Genomic DNA, 15,575 nt, shown 5'->3' on the forward strand with positions numbered 1-15,575 from the left:
TGCAAATGTCGCCTACTGCTGCAGAAAATCACAAAGCACCGACGGTCAGTGTCACATCTGCTGACAGAGGCAAGGGACAACGTTACCTAGTGTTCATCAAAATGTGGGCTCCAAGCACTGTGGTGGAGGGCTGGTAGGAATGAGTCCACTGTCACCGCACGCATCAGTAGATGACTATTTATTACAAAGCAAAAGCAGCGGGTCAGTTGCTGCCGTGTCTGCCAGAGCGTCTCCCTTGAGCTCACCTTCGACTGTGCCTGCAGGTTCCCTCCTCTCCAACCCCAGATGTCTCCCGGTTCCCAGCACCTCCCGCTTGTGGGTCCCATATCAGAATGTTTTTAAATGTGCTGGCACCAGGGTTACCCCCGTGGTCCACAGCAAGAGCTTGCCCCCGAGCTGCCAGGCAGTGACTCCGCTGGCAGCCCTGGACTGCGGCTCCTGGCACTACCCTGCCTGGAAGGATGAAGCCATTATGTTTTTTTCCAAGTGACAGGAGAATCCCAAACTGCTTCTAAAGCAGTATTTGCCCCACTGGCAAACAAAGTAGAATCGGTCACAGACTGAGCGGGTCAATCATGTCTGACATCCAGACACTGACCAGGATAAAAACAAGAGCTGGGTGACTGGAGGGGGCTAGCGAGATCACCTGTAGCTCCTCTGCTCTTGGAGAGAGAATTTCTAGTAAGACGACGGAGCTGGGCAGCACCGGGGGGTCGTGTTTCTGTGGGGTACATGATGGTGTTGGCGCAGTTTTATAATAACCTGAGCTGCCACACAGGCAGAGTGGAGCCACTGTCCGCAGGATGTCCCCAATTTGCAGATGAGGAAACCGAGGCTTGGGGACATTCCCCACCTTCTAGAGGTGACAGGAGGAGGAGGGATTTGAAGTTCTATTGGAAGATCTCAGTGGACTCTGGGCCTCCACTCGCCTGGTTCTGTGTGGCCAACTGGAGAGCTGGCCCCAGGTGTCCCTTGTGGCACAGCCTGCAGGAGCCCTTCTGCTGGACTCCAGTATTGCCGCCTGCAGCAACAATCCCGCGGGAATTTATCGGAGGCAGACTGGGAATGAACTACTTCTATTTCGGGGCTGCTTCCTTACTTGCTTTTAGAGGAAGAGAGGCTTTGCTTAGAGGAAAAGAGGTTTGCTTAGTTTTAGAGGTGCTACGCTTTCAGAGAGGCTACAGTTTCAGAGGTCTACTGCTTCTTAGAGGTGGGTCACTTCTTGGAGGTGCGGGGTGCGGCTTGCGGTGTGCGGCATGTGGCCCGCGTCCTGCAACCTGCGACCTGCAACCCAGAGGTGTGTTCTTAGTTCTCTGTCCTGCGATCTCCTCCCAGGTGAAGAGAATGTCTTATATACACTAAGGCAGCCAATCAGCTTAGGATTAAGTAGCAGGGTTGGAGCATGCGCCACGGTACCAATCAAGAAAGAATGAGGAACACGTGTCGCCCACTAGCGCAGAAGAGACATTAACCAATCAGACAAAAGTAGATCACGCCATGTTAACACTAATTATGAGCCACCTCTTGGCCCATCGCCAGCTGCCATCTTAGGGCTACTTAAACATGTCTCTACCCTCCAGGGGACGTCCGTGTGGATCACTGAGGCCTGCCAGGACCCGGGATGCCTGTCCTTCCTTACCTGTGCCTCACAATGCTGAGTGCTGCAGGGGAGGCTCGGGAGAAGTGGAGCCAGCCTGCAGCGCCTGGCCTTCAGGGACATGGCGGCCCTGGAACTAATGAGGGGAGAAAGCAGCCATGAGGAAATGCGGGTCTGAAGGCCTCAGGTCCTTAAAGGGCCACAGCTGGGACTCTGGCTGTGGAGGCCACTGTGCACGAGGCTGTCTGCTGCACACCCGCTGGGCACAGCCCTGGAGGCTGGCAGTGGGTTTCACCTGCCTGAGACGGAGCCCAGGCCCGTGGTGGCAGTGGGGGACAGTGGCCAGACTGCTGACCTGCCCAGACTGCTCTAAGGTCAGATGAGGCCCTGGCCAGGCTAGGGGTCCCTGAGGTGGGCATGTGGGATTCCCTCTCCTGCTCTGCTGGGGACAGTCTGTGGGGTGACGACTTTTGGAGTCCTGGGCACCCCTGGGCGTACTAAATGCCACTGACTGGCACTTAGACACGGTGAGACATGCTACGCGAATTTCACAATTTAAAGAACAGCAGTTTCTGGAGCTTCCTGAGACTGAGGTCCTGGCTGCTAGAAGGACAGGGAGAATGTCCCTGGGACTGCCAGCACCCACGGTTTCAGTGTCCCTGGAACCGGTCATGAGTACTGCCCTCCATCCCTCTCTCCCAGAGGCCTCCAGACCTGCTGAGGAGGGGGCTGCCCACGTGCTGTTCCACATGCCACTCACAGTGGCAGACCTGAGCTCACTGGCAGGGAGAGAGACCGAGGAGCCTGACATCTGGGAGAAGGGTCCCCAGTGCCACAGAGGACAAACCCAGAGCCCCAGCGAGGGCTGCGCTCTGCAGCCAGGGGAGGCAGATGGGCGGCACTCAGCGGGCTCTGGGGTGTGGGGATGGCTGTGCTGGCTGCAGCCCCAGGGCAACGGTTCCTGCAGGTGCTGGGACGTCCGCCCTGCAGGAACCTGTGCACGGCACAGAGACCTCCGCCACAAGTCTGCTGCTGGAATTCCTGGGAGTCACGCACCCCCTGCGGCCAGGACCAGACTGGGACGCAGAGACGCTCAGGGATGGGGAAACCCAGCTCCGAGAGAGACGTACGTGGTGCACTCCCTCTTTGGTGATCCCAGGACCTCCGAGAATCCCTGCGGTGTGCAGGCCCCGGGCTCACAGAGGCCACCTCCTCCTGGACTCAGGGTGCTTTCAGGACTCGTTCACCAACGACAACAGCAGGGCCCAGGCAAGCCCACGCCCTGCCTCTCGGGAGTTTCGCGTGTTCAGAGAACCTGCAGCTCACACGCCGAGCTCTCTGGATGAGCCCTGGTAGCGGTGCCCCTCCCAGCTCCGGTTCTGGAACCTGGGGATTGCTGGTTTCCTGTGTGCTCGCCATCCGCACCGGCCTCCCTCCCGTTTCTCCAGGATGGCGCCTGTGCCTCCCATGCCCTGCTTCTCGGTGCCGCCAGGCTTGTTGGAAACTTCTGCTAAAATGCGCCTGGAACTGGGCCGGAGAAGGGGCGGCTCCTTGCTAGGAGGTGGGCCCACCCTTTAGCTCATCATTTTTAATTGCTGGCTCCAGGGAGGTGGACGAGTGGGGACAGGTAGCCAGGGGCATTCGGCCGCTGCTCCCCGTCTGCAGAGGAAGCCTGACAGGTGGGGGCAGCAGGCCGCGTGGCCTCAGGACGGGTTTACTGGAGACTCGTGCTGGGGCCACGAAACACCTCTTTTGTTATTATTCTCGTTAGGTGAGTTGAAAAAGATCAGAGGTGAGCCTGTAGTGTTCAGTGTGGAGGAGCGTCACACCTCCAGGGCCACCAGCAGAGCCTGCCTGCCCCCCACCCCAAGGCTCCGACCCTCTGGCATGCTGCAGAAGGGGCACCCAGAGACCGTAAGGACCAGAAGGGGTGTCAGGGGCTGGAAGGAAGAGCAGATGGAGCACAGAGGACCTCAGGGCCACCAAGCTGGCCTGTGCAAGGCTGTAGCAGTGGCCACTTGCCTCAGGCATCCACACCTGTGGCTGGCACAGTGTCTATTGAGACTGTGGGCTCTGCCTGGGAACAGTGGGGGCTGGTGAGACGGGAACCATGGAAACTGCCAGGCAGGGAGGGGGTCCATGGAACTCTGCTTCCTGCTCAGTCTGTCCATAGCCCCCAAACTGCCCTAGAATATAAGGTCTAGTAAAAATGGACATGGACCACCATTCCACACCTTCTCCAGGGAGAACAGTGCCTCAGCAACGTGGGGGACTCAGACCGCCCTGACCTTCCTTCACGCAGGAGTGTAGACCCAGTGAGCCCTGAGCTCTGCTCACCGGGGCCAGCGCCGCCGTCCAACATTCACTGACTGTGTCTCCCACGGATGGAAAGTACCAGCACGCTCTTCCTGCCAAGAAAAACCCGCCCAAGTGGCAGTAAATGTGTGCCTCATGCTGCCTGGTGTGTCCTCCCCCAGAAAATACTGCACTAATAAACTCTCCGAATCTTTATTGAGTATTTATGGCACTGTGTGAAAACTGGTCTCTGGAGCGGAGAAGCAGCTCTTGAAAGGCTGGAGCAAGCCTGTGTGTGGCTCCCACGAGCCCGGCCTGGGCAGGGGAGGGAGTTTTCTGGTTCTGGACTGGCAGCCGTCCTTTCTTTAAGGAGGCAAAGCTGCGGGCGTGTCCAGAGGTACAGAAATGGGTGGCCAGGGGCAAGCATCCTTGGAGGGTCACTCTGGTGTGTTCCTGTGAGGTGGTGGCAAGGAGCCTTGAGCGGCTGGTTGGTGAGCCCCACGGACGCCTACTGGTGTGGGGGGCATGGTGGCTCCCACTGAAGCTGCCCTCGATGGCAGCCTCCCCGCCCCACCTGCCTGGGAGCCCAGGGAGCACCCCAGGTGAGGTGCCATGGCCCTCAGCACAAGCAGCCTGCATGCAGGGGACACAGGGGAATGGCTAGTGACTTGCCCCTCATCCCTGAGTCTGCAAGCAGGGCCGGACATCAACCTTCTTCCCTGGTTGGGATGCTGCCCCTCAGGCCTCCCTTCCCAGGCAGTGATGGGGATGACATCTCAGTGGCCTGACTGTCCGTCAGGGAAATGGTGGACACGGGGATGCCTGCGGACCCTGGAGGAAGGCCCCGTGTGCCTTCACTTTCTCATTCAAGATGGCGGGAGTCTGTTTAACTGCATAAATGGGAGTGATTTGAAGGACTTCAGAAAAGCCAGCTTTTAAAAATCAAATATCTGAAACTATCATGTCCTGAAGTAGCCGTCCGAGTCTGTAGGTCCACCCCTTCTCTCGGCTGCCCGCTTGGCATCAGCTCAGCCTCTGCTCCGGGTCCTGCTGGCCTGGAGCAGTTACTTCACTCACCAGAGGCCGAGCTATTTCCCTTTTCCAGAAGAAGCAACGAGGGTCAGAGAGAGCAGGTGGCCTTCCAGGGGTCCCATACCAGTAAAAGTCAGGGCCAGTGCTCACTGGGGCCCAGCTCTGTCCCCGCTGCCAGTCTATCCTCCCTTCTCACTCCAGACACGGCCTGGAGACTTCCTTGGGTGGTTGCAGAGTTACAGCTGAGAGGACAGGATGGTGACCCTCTGCAGGTCACCTGCTCCTTCACAGTGGCATTGCTTCCACCTCCTCACTCCTTGGGTGTGACGATTCAGGGTGTCTGTTCACACACGGGGTCACGCCCACCAGAGTGTGGCAGCCGGCTCACTCAGTCCTGAAGGCAACTTCGCCAAGACCCAGAGAGGCCAGGGCCACCTGGGGCAAACCTCCTGGCCTCCCCAAATGAGAGGAGAAAGGGAACAGCAAAGGGTGCCACCCAGGGTGCTGGAAGCTCCTGGGCAGGAGGCAGCTCACAGGGCTCGTCCCCTCCATGGAGCGTCATGGCAGTCCGACTGCTGCCGTGGGTGGGAGGCAGGTGCTGCTGATGCTGCCGGGAAGGAGCTGCTTCTAATTAGGGCCCTCGTGACAGATGACAGTGATGAGGATGGCGGCCACTCTTGCACACTCAAGGGGAGCATGTGTCAAGCCTGGACTGAGGCAGCAGCAGACGCCCCAGGGAGGGACAACACCTGTGCTGCAGACAAGCACACAGAGAAGGGACACCGGGCACGTCCCAGCCTCTGAAGTGCAGCCGGCTCCCAGGATGCAGCCGGCAGGTGGAGGCTCCCGAGCGGAACCACAAGCCCCTCTCGAGTGGAAACCTCCTGGGCATGGCTTGCCAAGCCCCCAGCTCCGGAGCCCAGCACAGGCCTGGCACCAGCGTCACTGTGTGAGGGACAGCACCCTTCGGTCTCCGTCCCCAGCGGCCTCTGATGCTCCTATTGCTACAAGAAGGTGCTGATCACGTCCTTCAGGGTCAAGCCATCTTGTTGCTTCTCCTTCCACAGGACCCTCGTCTTGGTGACCAGGGGCAGGCCGCTGTCTCCTCCCAGTGCTCTGGTCACACATTCAACGCCCACACACGTGAGGTGGTGAGACGCTGGAGTTGGCAGCAGGGGCTCAGGGGAGCCCAGCCGGGATGTGTCTTTAAAACACAAGAAACAGGACCGAGCGGGCTATTTTTAGAGCTGCCAGCCTCTCCCTCATTAGTGCCTTGCACATCAGGACTGCTAATGAAATCGTTTGCAATTAAGGCCCAGGTGGAGAGACGGCTCTCTCCTGTCCTGAGAGGCCCCGCCCACTGCTGCAGGAAGGGCGCCTCGGGTGGGCTCGGGCCCTGGTCCGCTGGTGCTCCAGGTTGGCGAGGGTGCAGGCCAGGCTGCTTCCTGCTCGCTCCTCTGTTCCTGCTCTGGCTTCGTCCCTTCAGGCTTGAGGGCGGTGGGGTCAGGTCCTCTTCCCCTCCAAGCTGTCACAAAGCTGCTCCGAACAAGTGGCAGGAAAGGAGGGGGAGGCTCTGGTGAGGCTGGGGCTGCTCCCGAGGGCCGTGGAGCTGTGATAACCCCGCAGTGCCCGGTCAGAGAAGGAGCTCTGGCGGAGCGGCCCGTGCTGCCCTGCCTGCCCCCGCCGGCCCCCGCCTGCCGCACAGTCCCGCAGGGCCGTCCTAGGCTGGTGTCTGCAGGTGGACGGAGGAGCCTGGGCGGGGCCCTTCCTGAGGCCGGTGGGACCGTGCAGATGTGTGGACAGGATCTTTCAGGACCTCACACCCCTCAGGGCGGCTTTCTTCACTCTTTCTGTCTTTTTGAATTAAAACCACATACATAATTAAAAAAATGTATGTTTGCTCTTGACTGTTGATGTACAACCCTGGAGGAAAGCTCAGAGGGAAGAGCTAAAGAAGCAGAGTCCTCACCCAGGGGCAGCCTGGGTGGGTCTGCTCCTCACTGCCCACTGCAGGCGCCCACAGCCTTGGCCATGACTCACTCAGGAAGGGCCTTGGACTCAGGAGCTGACCCTGAGCCTGGGATAGGCAGTGCTTGGCCTTCCCAGGGGCAGGACAGGAGCCCGGCTCTCTGATAGTCTCAGCTCACACAGTCCAGGATCCTCGGGGTTTTGAGTGAGGGGTCTTTGCTGGGGTCTCACAGGAGACAGGTCCTGACCTCTAGCCACAGGCAAGCGCCTGGTGGGTGGGACGGCTGCTTGGAGCACATGTGGAGGAGGCGGGCAGCAGTGGCTGGGGTGCAGGAGCCCCTGGGCCTCCCTGTGTGTGCACGGGCGCCGGCAGCCCACTCGTCTGGCTCATCTTCAGTGTCAGTTTGCTGGGGCCGAATCCAAACATGAGCCTGAACTTTACCAGCCTGGCTCCCTCTGCAAACACGCTTGGGTCCGCTGCCAGCCATTTCTCTGCGGTAAATAAGAAATGCAAACACATTTCCTCCCTGTAACTCACAGCAGCCTCTCCCGGGTCCTCGGGTCAGACCTCGTCCCACGACACATGCGGTTTGAGACGCAGGGGGCCTGGAGATGAGCAGACTCTGGGGTTTCTGTAGCCCTGAGAGGAAGCATCTGGGGCGGACCGTGCCCTGCATGCTTCTTTCTTACCCAGGGCCCAGGCAGACCCCACCTTGAGCAGAGAGCAGCCTGGCCCTCAGGAGGCTCTGGGTGCCCAGAAAACAGAAGCCACCAAACAGGCGCACGGATTCACCTACAGTGGTGGTGCCAGCAGCCACCAGCGGTCGCCAGGGCCTGGCTGGTGCTGGGCTCGGGGAGGCTTCTTGGAAGGGAAGGCTGGCAGGGATCCAGGGGAGAGCAGGACCTGATACCCCGGGGTGCAATCACCCCTGGGCAGAGGGAAGCGCCCTGTGGCCAAGGCCACCACACCCTGAGCGGGGTCTGCAAGGCCCCAGGGACGTCTTAGGGAGGCTTGTCAGAGGTGGGGCCACTCCTTCCCAGGACTGGATGCTAATGCCTCCTTGGGACTCTGGTCATCTGGGTCCTGGGAAAATGGGTCAGCAAGGACAGTGAAGTCCACCCCAACATGGAAAGAAGGTCATGATTCTGCTTTACAATGGTCTCCAGGAAAGGCCGCCTCACCACGGGCTGTCCCCAGGGCAGCCAACTGAGCTGTGTCTCAACCTGCAGGGTGACAGGAGTGCAGACTCTGGGGCCATCCTCATCGTCCCAAGGAAGGCAGTCCAGAGCTGGTGTTGGGAGGGACAGGGACATGTGGTCCCTACGTCTGCTGGGGAGCTTCAGAGAACTTCAAAGGGTCTGTGTGGTTGCTTCACCCCAGGAAACTTGTGACATCACTGGAAGAAACTGCACATTTAGGGCAGCCCGGCAGACAAGGCTGGGCTAGGCTGCCTCAGATCTCGTCACCTGGAACGCCAGGGCTTGGTTTCTAGTCACAGGGCAGGTCAGGGTGGCGGAGGGGTCTGCTCCCCTGACAGCTGAGCAGGGGCAGGCGACGGGGGGTCCCGAGCGGCACACACTGGCTTCTGAGGCTCCGAGGGCCACACCTTGCTCTTCTCCCAGGTCACTGCCAAAGCCACCCCGGCCTCCAGGAGGGAGGAGGTGAAACCTGGCCGTGTGGGCTCTGTGTCGGGCACATGGGGCTGTGACCTGAGCAGCAGCCAGCGCTCAAGCCGGTGCCTTTCCTGACTGCCTGGTGCGGGGGCCACACGCTGGCTGCCCTGGCGACGTTGCCAGCCTTTCCGCCACAGACGGAAGAGCCTCTGCACACAATGGCCACTGCCCTGCTTCTCTGTGTCAGGCAGCTGGCCTCTAGGCCTCCACATCAGGGCAGGGGCTTGTGTACCTGCCGCTCACAGGAATATGCCCCTAAGCTCCGCCTGGGCGGCTGGATTTGTGGCTGGCCAATGGAGTCAGCGTGGTGGCCACTGGCATGGACCCCACGAGGCATGTGCCCCAATTCCAAGAGTCCTCAAAGCCACCTTCCAGGGACGCCGCACGAGCCCCCTCCTCCCCAGAGAGCCGGGCGCACAGGGATTGTGCAGGCGAGGCCCTTCTGGAGAGGGATCACCCCGCGCGGTTTGCACAGATCCTGATGAAGAATCATCTTCAGGACAGCGGTGCCCAGCAAGGGCATGAAAGTTAAGTGGCGTTCCCCTCCTGGGCCAGCACTAAAACGTGCGGACAGCTCAGTGGAGCAGGGGTGAAGTTTTCCAGCTTAGACACCAGGAACTGGGAGGGCAGGGGGCTTAGGGAGAGCTCTGGTGACCCTCCTCCATCCTGTAGGGCTCTTCCCTGAGGCGGCCTGTGCAGCCACCTGTGGAGCCCATCAGTCTGACCATTCCTGCTGCCCACCCACTGTGCAGCCCACCCAGCTGAAACTCCCTTGTTCCCAGTGACTCGGCTCCTGCTGAGCGCACAGCTGAGGACAGTAGAAGAAGTTCCAGGCTTTCTTTAGAAAGAAAAGCCTCTCAGAGAAAGGTGCCTTCAGACTGCACCCTCCTGGCTGAGTGCGGAGGCGTGTCCAGGCACCTGGGCCTGCGTCTTGCTGAGCTCCCACCTTGTGGCCAGAACCTGCTCTGTGCTTCAGAAAGGGACCAGGCCAAACAGCGTGCATGCTGTCTTGGAAGAGGGCAGGGCTGTGTGGCTCAGGAGCTCCGAGCATCTCTGCACGTCATGTCTGATCCAGCACGAGCCCGCAGCCCCCAGGCATGGGCCGAAGCCCCCAGTGGGTTCGGGAAGTCACTGTGGTGAGGGAGACTGGAGCCAAGGCTTCCTTCTCACACACGTGGAAATGACAGCCTCCACTGCAAGGGCATTGTGACGATTAAGGCTGGGACTCCCAGCACGGTGCCTCACTCAGAGGCCACCCCAGCACGGTGCCTCACTCAGAGGCCACCCCAGCACGGTGACACACTCAGAGGCCACCCCAGCATGGTGACACACTCAGAGGCCACCCCAGCATGATCCTGCACTCAGGCCACCCCAGCACAGTGACACACTCAGAGGCCACCCCAGCACAGTCCTGCACTAGGCCACCCCAGCACAGTGACACACTCAGAGGCGACCCCAGCACAGTGACACACTCAGAGGCCACCCCAGCACAGTGACACACTCAGAGGCCACCCTGGCGTGGTGCCACACCAGAGGACATGTGCAGATGAGCCGGGGGGAGCACATTTGCAGATGATCACACCATCAGACTGCGGAGAAAAGCGACCAGCACGGCACAGGAGCGGCAGGAGGAGGTGGCCGGGAGGCAGCCCTGCACCTCTACCCGCAGATCTTGAGGCAGAGGGAGAAGCAGGCAGGCAGCCAGGACAAGACGGCCAGGGAGGACATCAGGGCAGGGCCAGACCCAAGGAGCAGGAGAGGGTCTTCCAAGGAGGTCGACAAAAGCGCTCGTGGACACAGCGGGGCACCGAGGCAGACAGACAAACCCATGCTCCCGAGCAGGGAGCCCACAGAAAAGCTAAGGGTGGGGGCGCCAGTGAACAAGAGTGAGGAGCACATGGACAGCGGAGGAGACAGGGAGGAGGGCCCAGGGCCCACAAGAAGAACGGGCAGAACTCCCCCAGGGGACTCCCCCTGGGGCCGCTTCTCTCTGGAGAATCTGCTATTGTGGCTTTTGCAGTAAACCTGCTGCTTGCTTGCTCTCTCTGTGTCCTGACTTCAATTCTTTGCTGAATGGAGACAGTGAACCCAAGACCCTGGACCTTAACGCTCTCGCTGAGAGTTGCTTCCCTGTCTCCTGCTGAGGCCAAGATGTGGAATGTCCCTCAGGGCAGGGGCCAGGTAAGGGCACCCAGGAAACCAGCCCTGGACATGGCTGCTCAGCACGAGGAGCCTCTCTCAAGCCCTGATGCCACTGGACACGTGAGTCGGCTCCTGTGAACACTGCCCACAGGGAAGCCACCTGCACACCCAGAGGACGCTGGTGACACAGCCAGGGCCTCCACTCCTCTTGGTTGCTGAGAAACGCAAGGCACTTGGAGGAAGCAAGACACTGGCTCCTCCGTTAGCAGGCGGCCAAGCGCCACACACGGTCTCGCGGCCCCCGCATCACAGGAGCAGGGCCCGTCCGCCCAGTCCAGGCCGCACATGCATCTCAGTTTAAGAACCAAGCACAAGCGAAACAGAAACTCCCAGGATTCCCATTCCTCAGAAAGAAAGAACAAAGGAAACGGCAGGAACAGGAGTCGCGGCTTGTGGGAAAGGTTAACGCGATGCCCACAGGCAGGACGAGGGCGGCCTTCCCGGCTCCCCAGGCTCCTCCTCCCGAGGCTTCTGGTGAGCACCCTGTAACTCTGCCCTGAGGGTTCCCATTCCCGGCTCTACTGGCTTTGTGATTTAAAGTAGCAATAATACAGAGGACCAGATAAAGACTGGGGAGAATCTTCTGTGTTGGGAGGAGAGAGAAGCAAACAAAGGTTAAGTAGTTAGTGAAGTGTTTCCAGTTATTTCAGGAGAGCCTTCTCACACCTTTCACCTTCCTCTGGGGGAAAGCAGCCTCTGAGTTCGAAATCGAGGAACAGGAGCCTGGTAGGCCTCCGCCGCTGACTTGTGCCCTGGAAGATCCAGCCACCAGGCTGCCTGGACAGAGAAGTCCTCACGTTGCATTCTGGAACCAAAAGGTGGGCTAGGCCTGAACAAAAATCATCCAGACAGAAGAGACCTGGGGCTCCTGGTGCGAGTCCTCACGCCGGGGGCCAAGGAGGTGGCTGTGGGCATCGTTAAGAGCAGGGCCACATCTGGATGACCGGCCTGGCCAGGACTTCCATGAGCACAAGGGTGCCAGGGAGGGCCCTTCTGCACACCAGGGTTCCTCACGCCTAGGGCCCCTGGCCTCTGCTCCTTGGTGCAGGCGGGGCAGGCCTGGGGTGACTTCACTGCCTCCGCTACCCGACCCATCGGAAATGGCCGAGATCAAGTGGCAGCAGAGTACTGTCCTCAGTCTCAGGGGACACAGGGGAGTCTGGGGGGCACATGCCAGCAGCCTCCATTCCTGGGGACAGCATCCTCTCCAACTGAAGTGGGCACCTGGTCGAGGGGTGGAGGTGTCGTGTTGGCTTCACGCTCCAGTGCCAAGAACATCTGTCGTGAGATCAAGCCGAGCCTTGTGATGCTTTGCTCTGCTCCGCAGATTTGGTTTAGATGATAAAGACGATCCCCTGAAGGTGCCTGACCATCTCACTGGGCAGGTGACCCCAGCACCCACCTGTCCCGACTGGGCGCAGTGGGAGGCAGCTGGCCGTGACAGCCCAGATCATGGTGGGCTGCACAGGGAGGGAAGCACAGCCCTGTTTTTGTATGACACTGCCCAGGCACTGTCCCCACACGGGTGGGCACTGGCAGACATGGCTCTGTGTTCCGTGTGTCCAGACCCAGGGGAGCTGCCCTTCACTCCCGAGGCCTCTCCTCCAATACCCAGAGGAGCCACGTTTGCACCCCTGGGCTTGCTGCGGGAAGAGGAGCACCAGCTGAGGAAACAGGCTCGGTGTGAGGAAGCTGGGCAGAGTGAGCCCCGGGCAGGTCCTGGAGAGGTGTCCTTGGGTGGACCACGGACTGTGTCATGTGGAGGAGCCTTGGTCGCTCTGCTCCTGCCCATGGCTACCATTAACCACTTACCTCGTGAGCACAGAGAAACAGGGTCTGTCGCAGGTAGCCGGCTAGCTTAGGTCCTTGGAGATGAGCACCAAGAATTCCAAACTTCTTCCAGGAAAAAAAAAAATCCATAATGCTTTTGAACGACAGCCAGGAAACAGGGCTCTGCTTGTAGGCACAGGACCCACGACTGCTTGTGTGCATTCGACCGTTGGTCCCAGGTCTCAGGTGGCACCCTTCAGCCCCGAGGAAGGTCTGGGAGCGGGTGGGGTGCCACGGGCATGACAAGGCTCAGCATTCCAGAACAATCCCTGGTGGAGCTGGTACACCTGCAGCCCACTAGGGCCAGAGCGCCAGGCAGCCTGCTGGGTTGGGATGAGCAGCTACTTTGCAAAAGCATCTTTCTTCTCTGCTCTGTTGGCAGGTTTTACCCATCTGCCCAGATAGAGAGGAATTAGGCTTCTCTGAAATGTCAGGAAGAGAAACAGGCCCGCGTGGCCACGAGGAAGAGAACGCTCTGTCCAATGCCTGCCTTGGCCAGACCAGTCTGGGGCATTCTGGGGAGCCTGTGAGGCGTCTGCTCCTGTTTCTGCTCATGTGAAATGTGATTTCCTGCCCACTGACCGCCCTGGGGAGCTGGATGTGGAGGGGTCCCTTTCCTGGCTGCCCAGGGCCTAGGTGTCCTAGGGCAGGGGCTGCCCTGAACTGGAGCCCAGCAGGGGGCAGTAGTGCTCTTACCAGCCACTGCCCCTTCTTTGGGCCCACCCCCACCCAGCCCAGTGCCACCTCTGGACCAACACGCCCTTTCCCCCAGGCCTTCCCATTGTCGATACCCACCCACCAGCCCAGGCAGCCACCATGCCATCTCTGGGGACCTCCTGTGTGCATGGCCAAGCCCTCCTCTTCTGACCACCCCATGGTCTCAGGGCACCTGCAGGGCTCCATGATCCTGGAATCAGGTCCAGGATCTAAACAGCCTTCCTGGCTCACAGGAGATGGCCCCTCAGAACACCCAGCCTCATGAGCCTCTCCAGCTCCCAGCCCAGCGTCCACGGTGTGGGCCTCCCATCCCCGCACCAGCCTCGCCTTGCTGACTTGGTGCCTTTGGCGCCTGTCTCCAGCCTGCAACGTCAGTTGCAGGGTCCAGCCAGCTGCTACGGGTCCTCCTGTGGCCCCTTGGACCTGTGCGGGGCTCCCCATGACTCATCTACATGTGCATCCACCCACTATCAGCACCCCAGGGCATTTGCACCTTCTGCCCTGGAGTTGCCTGTCCTTCCCTCCCCCAGGGGGCCATTGTTCCCTCAGAGACCCCTTCCCTGGTCACCCTGCCCTTGTCCTCCCTCTCATACCTGCTTTCTCTTTCCACCCAGCACAGAGCAGCATGATGCTGTGCAGCGTGATCTGTGGGTAGAGGCCAGGTAGGGGCCCCCAATCTCTGGGTGGGGGCCCCCTACTGCAGAGGGCCTGTGTGGAGGGGATTGGGCTAGGGATCTTCCAGTGGGGGATCGTCCTGGGTTATCTGGGGGGCCCACTGTCACCAAGGTTCTCTAAAGAGGGAAGCTGGAGGAGGGAGCAGAGAGGTGGGAGCTGCTGTGCCGCAGGCTCTGAACTTGGAGGCGGTGTCCAGAGCATGGAGGCCCCCGGGAGCTGGGATGGCCGCCAGGGCCAGGCCTGCGCACACCTGCCTATAGCCTGTGAGGCTTGCGGCCTTGAGGACTGTAAAGTAATATTTTATATTGTTTAAGCCAATAAGTTTGTGGCAATGTGATCCAGCAGCACCAGGAGTCTGATCCCCTGCCTGGCAGACTCTGCAAGGGCAGGGCCCCTTCCGGTGGACACGTCTTCTAGCACCTAGCAGTGCTGGGCAGTGTCTGTGGCTGAGCCCCTGGTCCAGGTGACCTGAACTGTAGGAGCTGGTGACCCTCTGTCCACTCCCTGCTCCACATGGACCCTGCCCCTTGACAGTCCCTCTGGGGGCAGACCCTTTTGTAGCCCAGGGCCTGGGACAGGGGCTGTGGTGAGTGGACAGAGTCTGTGCTGGCCACCTTGTGCTGCTTTGAGCATGACCCAGACTCAGCATTGGAGCAGAGCTCCCTGGGAGGGTGCCTGATGCACAGGTGAGCTCCAGGGGCTGCATGTGGAGGACCGAGGTCACTCCCAGCATCCTGTGTTCACCCTCTGGAACCTTCCATCCTCTTGTCTGTTCTGGGATCGGGAGCCCTGAATGCTCACTGATGGGAACTTTGCTAGGACACTAAGTTCAGAGAGGTGGCTAATTTGTCTGAGGACACATAGACAGCTAGCAGCAGAGGGACTTTGGCTACTGATTGTTCTGGAAAGTTCTCTGGGTGATCATTAATATGGACTGGGTAGAACCACCAGGGTTACTGGGGGAGACCCTCATGGCCTGGCCTCACACCCCTAGGTCAGGTGCACCCGTAACTGTGGGCTCTGCTCCTGCTGCTCCCAGGTGAGAGAACTGGGGGTGAGAAAAGTCCCTCTCAGCTGGTGTCTCAAAGTTTTCAACTCACTGCTGGTGGCGAGCGTCTCACTGAAATACACAGATGGTCCTGCTGATTCTGTTAATGAAAAATTCTCACGTGGCTATAAAAACGGACCTGATCATCTGTTTTCCAACATTCTGAAAAGAGTTCACAGAGGTGTAAGGTGCTATGCAAATGAGAATAATTAGCTTGCACCATCTGTGGGAAAGGAAAAAGGGAAGAAAGAGGACCCCTGCCTCCGGTCCACGCCACCACCTCAGGCTCTGTGAGGGCAAAGGGGTCTCGGGAGTGGTGGGAGGCCACCGCGCGTGGATGCCCTCTGCTCTTCCTTAAGAAACTGCGTGCTCCCTGCTCACCTTGGGATGAGTGGCCAGAAGGGGCCACCATTAAGAAGCACACAGCTCCAGGACCCATCCCACAGCTAGTGGTCAGTGTTCCGTGTTCTGCTGTAAGCAAAGGCCTTCCAGTCCCTTATATGTATGTATCTGTGTATCTATGCATTTTTATCTATT

At 59.7% G+C, this 15,575-nt stretch overlaps 1 protein-coding gene across 2 annotated transcripts in view; it reads right to left on the minus strand.

The window, feature by feature from the left end:
* Cdh4 (cadherin 4) overlaps positions 1-15,575 on the minus strand; it is a 446,648-nt gene that overhangs the window by 137,740 nt on the left and 293,333 nt on the right. The window lies entirely within an intron of this gene.

The sequence above is a fragment of the Sciurus carolinensis genome, chromosome 2, assembly GCF_902686445.1.
Source record: "Sciurus carolinensis chromosome 2, mSciCar1.2, whole genome shotgun sequence".
In the NCBI taxonomy this organism is placed as follows: Eukaryota; Metazoa; Chordata; class Mammalia; order Rodentia; family Sciuridae; genus Sciurus; species Sciurus carolinensis.